The sequence below is a fragment of the Camponotus vicinus genome, unplaced genomic scaffold (assembly GCF_025532165.1).
Source record: "Camponotus vicinus isolate PSW18456_S1 unplaced genomic scaffold, iyCamVici1.0 SCAF_19, whole genome shotgun sequence".
In the NCBI taxonomy this organism is placed as follows: Eukaryota; Metazoa; Arthropoda; class Insecta; order Hymenoptera; family Formicidae; genus Camponotus; species Camponotus vicinus.
Genome location: NW_028141955.1, coordinates 24,050 through 30,000, shown reverse-complemented (window position 1 = coordinate 30,000; position 5,951 = coordinate 24,050). Strand labels below are relative to the sequence as shown.

Genomic DNA, 5,951 nt, shown 5'->3' with positions numbered 1-5,951 from the left:
CTATCTCTCTATATCACTTTGTAGAGAGTTTCTCTACAAAACTCTGACGACCTCAGAGCAGGCGAGATTACCCGCTGAATTTAAGCATATTATTAAGCGGAGGAAAAGAAACTAACTAGGATTTCCTCAGTAGCGGCGAGCGAACAGGAAAGAGCCCAGCACCGAATCCCGCGGTTCCGCCGCAGGGAAATGTGGTGTTTGGGAGGATCCGCTTATCCCGAGGCGTCGCGTCGCGTCCAAGTCCATCTTGAATGGGGCCACTTACCCGTAGAGGGTGCCAGGCCCGTAGCGACCGGTGCGCGTCTCGGGAGGATCTCTCCTTAGAGTCGGGTTGCTTGAGAGTGCAGCTCTAAGTGGGTGGTAAACTCCATCTAAGGCTAAATACGACCACGAGACCGATAGCGAACAAGTACCGTGAGGGAAAGTTGAAAAGAACTTTGAAGAGAGAGTTCAAGAGTACGTGAAACCGTTCAGGGGTAAACCTAAGAAACCCAAAAGATCGAACGGGGAGATTCATCGTCAGCGGCGCTGGCTTCGCGTCGGTGGGCGATGTCCCGCGGAGTCCTCGCGGCTCGCGCGCGGGCACGCTACCGTGCGCCGATGTCCGGCTGTCGTCGTCGTGCACTTCTCCCCAAGTAGAACGTCGCGACCCGCTGGGTGTCGGTCTACGGCCCGGGTGCGGTGACTGTCGCGTCGCCGGTAAAACGGCACGCGACAAACCCTCGGTCGCCCGGCCGGCTGCTCGGCGGTACGCGCAAGGTATCAGGCCGCACTTCTACACGGTGCGTCGAGGCCGTCGCAAGCGCGCGCCACGGTACTCGGAGGTTACGGACTTTGCGCCGTCCCCGGTCCTGGCCCGCTGTTGGTTAAAGTACGGATCACCTTCGACAGGCCTGCGAACGTCTCTCTCACGGGGGACGGATACCGGTCGGCGACGCTACTGCTTTGGGTACTCTTAGGACCCGTCTTGAAACACGGACCAAGGAGTCTAACATGTACGCGAGTCATTGGGACTTGTCGCGAGACCTAAAGGCGTAATGAAAGTGAAGGTCGGCCCTGGCCGTCGACCGAGGGAGGATGGGCCGCGTCGCGATGCGGCCTCGCACTCCCGGGGCGTCTCGTTCTCAACGCGAGAAGAGGCGCACCCAGAGCGTACACGTTGGGACCCGAAAGATGGTGAACTATGCCTGGTCAGGACGAAGTCAGGGGAAACCCTGATGGAGGTCCGTAGCGATTCTGACGTGCAAATCGATCGTCGGAACTGGGTATAGGGGCGAAAGACTAATCGAACCATCTAGTAGCTGGTTCCCTCCGAAGTTTCCCTCAGGATAGCTGGCACTCGGCCGTTCCGCACGGAACGCGCGCGAGTCTCATCTGGTAAAGCGAATGATTAGAGGCCTTGGGGCCGAAACGACCTCAACCTATTCTCAAACTTTAAATGGGTGAGATCTCTGGCTTTCTTGAATTATGAAGCCACGAGCATCTCGGATCAGAGTGCCAAGTGGGCCATTTTTGGTAAGCAGAACTGGCGCTGTGGGATGAACCAAACGCAGAGTTAAGGCGCCCAACTCGACGCTCATGGGACACCATGAAAGGCGTTGGTTGCTTAAGACAGCAGGACGGTGGCCATGGAAGTCGGAATCCGCTAAGGAGTGTGTAACAACTCACCTGCCGAAGCAACTAGCCCTGAAAATGGATGGCGCTGAAGCGTCGAGCCTATACTCTGCCGTCAGCGGCAAGTGGGGCGGCGACGGGAGCGTTGCGCGCGTCGGACCGCGTTTGCGGCTCTCTCGCGAGGCAATCGTCTCCCTCGAGTCGTCACGAAGCCCTGACGAGTAGGAGGGTCGCGACGGTGAGCGCAGAAGGGTCTGGGCGTGAGCCTGCCTGGAGCCGCCGTCGGTGCAGATCTTGGTGGTAGTAGCAAATACTCCAGCGAGGCCCTGGAGGACTGACGTGGAGAAGGGTTTCGTGTGAACAGCCGTTGCACACGAGTCAGTCGATCCTAAGCCCTAGGAGAAATCCTATGTCAATGACGGCGTACAATATACTCGAGTGTCGAAAACGAAAGATTATAATATGTATATAATGACACACGCCCGTCGGGCGAAAGGGAATCCGGTTCCTATTCCGGAACCCGGCAGCGGAACCGCATACAATTCGGGCCCTCGTAAGAGTGTTCGTCGGGGTAACCCAAAATGACCTGGAGACGCCGTCGGGAGATCCGGGAAGAGTTTTCTTTTCTGTATAAGCGTTCGAGTTCCCTGGAAACCTCTAGCAGGGAGATAGGGTTTGGAACGCGAAGAGCACCGCAGTTGCGGCGGTGTCCGGATCTTCCCCTCGGACCTTGAAAATCCAGGAGAGGGCCACGTGGAGGTGTCGCGCCGGTTCGTACCCATATCCGCAGCAGGTCTCCAAGGTAAAGAGCCTCTAGTCGATAGAATAATGTAGGTAAGGGAAGTCGGCAAATTGGATCCGTAACTTCGGAATAAGGATTGGCTCTGAGGAGCGGGGCGTGTCGGGCTTGGTCGGGAAGCGGGTCTGGCTGACGTGCCGGGCCTGGGCGAGGTGAACGGTCGGCGTTCTCGCGCCGGTCCCGGGATCCGAGCTCGGTCCCGTGCCTTGGCCTCCCGCGGATCTTCCTTGCTGCGAGGCTTCCGTGGCGGCGCGAGCCGTCGTGGTCGTCCTCTTCGGCCGCCATTCAACGCTCAGCTCAGAACTGGCACGGACTAGGGGAATCCGACTGTCTAATTAAAACAAAGCATTGCGATGGCCCTCGCGGGTGTTGACGCAATGTGATTTCTGCCCAGTGCTCTGAATGTCAACGTGAAGAAATTCAAGCAAGCGCGGGTAAACGGCGGGAGTAACTATGACTCTCTTAAGGTAGCCAAATGCCTCGTCATCTAATTAGTGACGCGCATGAATGGATTAACGAGATTCCCACTGTCCCTATCTACTACTGTTGGGACGTTGAGTGGGATGCTGTCTGTGCTTACTTCCCGTCGGTGAAATCAATGCAGCAGGACTGACAATTATAGCAAACACGAAAGATGGTGGACAATTATAGACACGAAAGATGGTGAAAATTAATAGGCGAGGTTGGTTGCGTTGCGTCGCGCCACCCGTTGTAGCAAATACTCGAGATTGGCTTAGTGCTAGCGGCTGGAGAGAGATCTCTCCTATGGAGGTTATACCTCCATTAAAACCTACAAATTTAAATTATTGCCGCAATGTGCACAGGCTCAACTCGTCTTGAGGCCTCAAAGCAACACGCCGCTCTCCAACTTAGGCGTTTTCCGGGGTCAGCTTCTGAAAATAACACGCCGCTTACATCTTAGGCGTAGCCCAGGTTGGGCTCGGGCTGCTTTATCTGGATCCTAAAGCAACACGCCGCTAGCGAACTAATTATTTTAAAAGCAACACGCCGCTGACAAACTTTGAAAGTTTTGAAAGCAACACGCCGCTGGCTAACTTTGAAGTTTCGCTAAGTTTTGAAAGCAACACGCCGCTGGCTGACTTTAATGTTTCGCTGAATTTTAAAAGCAACACGCCGCTAATAAACTTAGGCTCGAGGAAAACTAGATGGCGATCTCGGGAATGACCCGGGTCTGACCTGGGTTTTGTTCACCTCTTGGTGCTTAGCAGAACGCTGACCTCGTGACACCATATCTTGCTGTATCTTGCTGCTCCGGGTGGCGTGCCTCTTTTGCGCTAGCTAAGCTGATTTGCTTTGAACCGTCGCAGAGCAACACGCCGCGCGGAACTTGGAAAATTTTGGGCGTAAATTGCAAAAGCAACACGCCGCGCTGGACTTAGAAACTTTGTGTCCATTCTAAAAGCAACACGCCGCGCGGGACTTATAAAATTTTCGTGCTTGCTTTAAAGCAACACGCCGCGCGGAACTTGTATATTTTTGTGCTTGTCTCAGAGCAACACGCCGCGCAGGACTTGTGAATTTTTCGTGTCTGTTCCAAAGCAACACGCCGCGCGGAACTTATAAAATTTTCGTGTCAGTTTCGAAGCAACACGCTTCGTAGAACTTTATTTTATGAAAGCGGCATAACATACGCTGCTAGAAGGCTTGCTGCATTGGTCGATCTGGCGGTGACATTTAGGAGAAAACAACATCATTCTCCTGCCGGGCAGTGTCCCGCGATACGGGGTGACTGCGTTCTCCCAGAATAACCATGCTTCTCTCTAGGACGTCCGGGTGTCACTGCCCTGCTGAGCTTGCGTCCGAAAGCGCAAGTGATGTAGAGCAGGTAAGCCCGGGGTCTTGAGAAGCGATGGTTGGGCCGTTGAAGCGATCTAGACCTCTAGTTAGGTCCTTTAGCCTCTCACGAGCCCCGAGGATCTGGTAGGGAACGTGCGTTGCCGGATACGGGATGCGCATTCATCAGCCTCTCCTGTGTCAAGTCAGTGCACTCACACCTCCTCGTGGTTCCCGACGGTAACGTTGTGCCATTCAGTACAACGGCTAAGTGATCACTGGCGCCGCTTGCTCCTCAGCAGCCGAACATCAGGCGCTTATGCACAAGAGAGGAGCATCGGTTACCTACAAGAGTGCAAACAGCTCTGCCAAAGAAGAGATACGTAGTATCAAGAAATCGTCTTACCTATCAACAACTGTTGGAATTTGGTCTTGGAGCATACGAAGTCAGAATCCAAGGTTTGAAGGCACCATGCCGATGGATGCATGGCCGTTGGGACTCAAAGCTGCAACGGTCGCGAATGGTCCCTCCAGGGTACCTGCCGTCCCCCTGGAGCAGACTAGGCTTGCTCACGTATTGAGGGCTCTGCGTGAGTTGATTTTTATTCTCTCATACTCGTGGGACTGAAATGGAGAAAAATAAAATAAACCTTAAACTTAAAACTGGATTGATGAAAACGACGACGACCAAGCCTAAGACCCCGGACGCGAATATGGAAACGGAAATATTTAGAAGGAGTACTTCTACTCCTCGATCTCCGCCAGCAGGAAAGCCTGATTCCAGGATAGATATAGGCTGTGTGGAGCAAAGAGCATTAGCAACGGAATTGGCTGAGATTGAAAAGGATTACTCTGTGGAAGATAATTCGGTTTTAGCCGATATTGTTAAAGAAAGATCGACCTTGGAGGAGTTCTTATTTAATGAGAGTAATAAAGTTTCAAAAAGTGCTATAAAATTTATTCTTAGCAAATGGAGCTTTCTTGAAAGCAAACTCTATGCGGATAGATTGGAAATAGAAAAAATTAAAGCTACTTACCAGAATAAAGATCCCCCGAAGACGTACGCTCAAAGGTTGTCCTATCAGGTGGGCCAAGCTGCTCCCGCGACGATACCTGAAACAGAAAAGAAAATTAGAAACGAACATGAAGTTGTCTTAATAAGACCAATTGAGGAAAAAGACATAAGGAGCAACGAAGAGTTAAAACAGGATCTGGTAAAGGGGCTGGAAGGATTGAGAAATAAGCTAAAAGTAAAAGGAATTAGACAGATGAGGAATAAAGGAATTGTTGTGGAAGTCAAAGACAAGCGAGACGTGGATTTAATAAAACATACAGATTTAAGGAAAGTAGGATTAAAGACAGAAGAGCCGAGCAAAATTAATCCTTCCGTGATTATTTATGATGTGGAGTCGGATCTGAAACCAGAGGATCTGAAAGACGACTTAATAAATAAGAATTTAGAAAATTTGGACGAGAGCCTTGTAAATGAGCTCAAGAAAGATATTTATTTTAAATTTAAGATTACAGCTACAGAAAATAAGGTGCACTGGATTGTACAGTTACCGGGGCTACTGTACAGAAGTTTAATAAATAAGTCAAGATTATTTATGATGTGGAGAACATATAAATTTAGAGAGTATCTGAACATCATAAGATGTTTCAAGTGCCACGGATACGGACACATCTCCAAAATTTGTGAATCCACTAATCAGCTGTGCGAGACATGTGGCAGTAAGGACCACTT

General features: G+C 51.4%; 1 pseudogene; it reads left to right on the top strand.

The window, feature by feature from the left end:
* Positions 1–47: 47 nt before the first annotated feature.
* Positions 48–2,987, top strand: LOC145965977 (large subunit ribosomal RNA; annotated as a pseudogene).
* Positions 2,988–5,951: the final 2,964 nt, after the last annotated feature.